Raw genomic sequence first — 3852 nt, 5'->3', positions numbered from 1 at the left:
CCCTCACTTAACAATAAAAGTTAACAATAACTCTCAACTCCCAATAACAGATGATACTCAGCCTCAGCAATGAACGAAATGTCTGTTCTGTAGGCTATTGGAAAAAATAAATTAACAAATGAGCTAATTAACAAAAATTACCTCTTGTGTAGCAAAAATTATTCAAGATGTACCAAAAACGAACAAACATATCAATAGATATCTTTACTTTCGGAGTCCAGGTGGCTTTTCAGATCCCTTGCACCTCCATTGGACACCGAGACATATGTGCACAAGGCCTCCCATTTGTCTCGACCCGGTCTGAAAGCGGGGAAACTCTTTTGTAAATCGTTGGTAAACATACATTTGCGCTTTTGCATGTTGTTGGCATACTGACAGCCACGCAATCTATATTCTGATTAAGAATAGGGCTGCCTGCACTTACGCGGCTCAGGGATTACGTCACACGCAGCGTTGTGCGCAGTGTCCTAGTGCCTGTAAATTTAATGGTCCAATTAAGGTAATTTAAAAAATCAGGACATTTCCTCGCTTTCTAAAAAAAACCGGGACGCCCAGGACAGGACGTGAAATACGGACATGTCCTGGGAAATACGGACGTTTGGTCACCCTATATTCACAACACGTTATTTCAAGGCACTTTACAATTAAACCAGATATATAGTGAAATTGATTCAAAGTTTTCTATCCAAGGAAAACCAGTTGTTTGCTACGACTCATTGACTCGAAGGCAATCCCTCACACCAAGCATGCTTGTAGCGACAGTGGAGAGGAAAAACTCCCTTTGAAGAGCAGAAACCTTCAGCAGAACCAGGTGGAGACAGAAGCAGAGATACAGAAAGAAGCAGATACAAACAATTTGTCAACCAGCTCCAACACTCAGCCAGGCAGACGAGCTCCGAGCCAGCCCCAACGTTAGAGGACGAAAAGAGCACATCCAGTTAGTCACAGTCAATATTAATGTTGAGTATTAAGTTCAGGTCGGATGAATGCGATCCGGCCGCTCAGACATAGGTTACATTTAAAAAAAATCTGATTCTTATTAGAATCAGGACCACTAAGCCAAGTGGCCTGGGTCGCATGGTGAAAAAAAATCGGTTTTGTTAAGGCTGTCATGAAAAGATCAGATACAGGTCGCATATAGAAATACAAAAAAAAAAAACGTGTTTGGGATTAAATGTAAATTTACTCTTTATGAGACCATATTGCCCCAAAAGTTTCAAAAACATATCTAAAAGAAAATCTTGTATTAATATCAAAATTTCCTGGTGTTTGCTAATATGCGTATGGAAGTAAATTGTTACCATATTTCAAATGAAAAAGCATTTTCAGAAATGCCTTTTCATTTTAAGAATGTGGCTGCATTGTTTGACTCATGACTAAAATCAGTAATCAATAATCCTGTTTGCATTTTCATTTTCTTCTTTAACACTGCTCATCATATTACTTAATTAAAATGAAAAAGACATTTGAGATTTATTTTTCAAAATGTACCCCAGCAAATAGCAAAATTCAATTTGAAATGTAAAATTTGAAAATGAAAAACCATTTCCAGAAATGCTTTTTCATTTTAAGAATGTGGCTGCATTACTTGACTCATAAATAAAATTAGTAATCAATCATCCTATTTGCATTTTAATTTTCTTCTTCAAGATGGCTCATCCTTTTACCTAATTAAAATGAAAAAGACATCTGAGATTTATTTTCCAAAATTTACCCCAGCAAATACATACCAAAATTCAATTTGAAATGTAAAATTTGAAAATGAAAAAGCATTTCCAGAAATCCTTTTTCATTTTAAATAATGTGGCTACATTATTTGACTCATACATGAAATTAGTAATCAATCAACCTATTTACATTTTAATTTTCTTCTTCAAGACTGCTTATCCTTTTACTTAATTGAAATAAAAAAGACATTTGAGATTTATTTTTCAAAATGTACCCCAGCAAATACATACCAAAATCCAATTTGAAATGTATAATTTAAAAATGAAAAACCATTTCCAGAAAAACTTTTTCATTTTAAGAATGTGGCTGCATTACTTGACTCATAAATAAAATTTGTAATCAATCATCCTATTTGCATTTTAATTTTCTTCTTCAAAACTGTTCATCCTTTTACTTAATTAAAATGAAAAAGACATCTGAGGTGACTTGTCTAAATTCTCCTTAGGTGTGAATGTGTGTGTGAATGGCTGTTTGTCCTGTTTGTCTCTCTGTTGCCCTGCGACGGACTGGCGACCTGTCCAGGGTGTACCCAACCTCTCGCCCATTCACTGCTGGAGATAGGCACCAGTACCCCTCGCGACCCCACTTGGGACAAGCGTCAGATAATGGATGGATGGATGGATGGGAGACATCTGAGATTTATTTTTCAAAATGTACCCCAGCAAATACATACCAAAATTCAATTTGAAATGTAAAATTTGAAAATGAAAAAGCATTTCCAGACAGATATTTTTGGTTACAAGCTTCAAATGAGAAAATGAGAAACTATAGCCAAACTGCGCTTTTCAGATTGAGAGATGTTCAGTTTGGCTTCTCTACCTGAAACAGACAAACCGTTAATGACACAGCCATGATCTTTTCTGGCAATCATTTTAACCTGAAAACTAAGAATATAAAGTAGATTTGTGCAGATATTTTTGGTTCCAAGCTTCAAATCAGAAGTTTAGGAACTACGTATAGCCAAACTGCGCTTTTCAGACTGAGAGGAGTTCAATTTGGCTTCTCTACCTGCCCTTAGCAAAAAGTAGTTTATTCAAGCATCGTATACTAAAAGTGCATTAATTTCATACTTAATATCAGGCAGTGCACTTAAAGTTTACTTATTCTAAATTATATTTCATATATTTAAAAAAAGTATAGTCAAGTGTACTTGACTTACACTGAGAAGTATTAAAAGAAGTCTAAGAGTAAATAAATCAATACTATGCCTATACTTTAATACTGAGTCTTGTACTTGTACTATGGTATGTGTTTTTTGTTCTCCACAAACCACTGATACTACATGTCCTGATCCATTATAGAATGAAAGATGAAGTAATTGACTTATGCGTACATTTGCATTTTTTACTACACTTTGCGCTCAGGTATCAACCCTGTTTTAAACTTTCATATTCAAGATCATATAGTGCTGGTGTTTAAAAGCAAAGTAATTGTCATGATGGGTTTTCTCTGAGTAAAGCCCAAGATGCAGAACACACAAGGAGAGACAGGTAAAAGTCCAAAGAGTTTATTAAAGGAGCACAAGCACATGAATATGAAACCGGGACAGTTCAGGCAGGAGGTTGGTTCACTGGGGTCTGTGCAGGGAACGGGGGATGGCTGGATTACTGAGATAATGAGGTGCTTAGCCTCTAGCTGTAAGCTAGCTAGGATGGCTTGGATCTGAGCTTCCAGCTCAACGCAGAGAACAACAGGGGATAATCCACATGGTAACCTCTGGGGAACTCCTCAAAGAAGTCCTCAGGTTTCTTCCACTTAGGGATCTGCAGGTTTTCTCACCAGGGCAGATTGCAGGTTGGGCTTTCCAAGAGCTTCTGGCTTGAGACTGGTTTCCTATGACGCAGCTCTCCCAGAGCTGCAGACCAGAGACAGGGTTCCAATGAGGGAGCTTCACAAGGGGACAGGAGGGTAAGCTCATCCAGAGCTTTCACGAAGATACAGGAGGTTAAGCTCATCCAGAGCTTCCACGAGGGACAGGATTCCTGTGAGGCAGAGATAAAGAAGATATTAGAATCTGGTCTCGACCTAGGAACAACCAAGACTCTATAGCAGAAGGTTCAGGAAGCTAACCAACTAAGATCAACACTGCGGCGTGGGATCAAGGTCTGGAGGTAGCTTAAATAC

The sequence above is a fragment of the Cyprinodon variegatus genome, unplaced genomic scaffold (assembly GCF_000732505.1).
Source record: "Cyprinodon variegatus isolate N-32 unplaced genomic scaffold, C_variegatus-1.0 Scaffold110, whole genome shotgun sequence".
NCBI classification, from domain to species: Eukaryota; Metazoa; Chordata; class Actinopteri; order Cyprinodontiformes; family Cyprinodontidae; genus Cyprinodon; species Cyprinodon variegatus.
The sequence above is the reverse complement of the archived record's forward strand: the minus strand, read 5'-3'. Positions refer to the sequence as shown.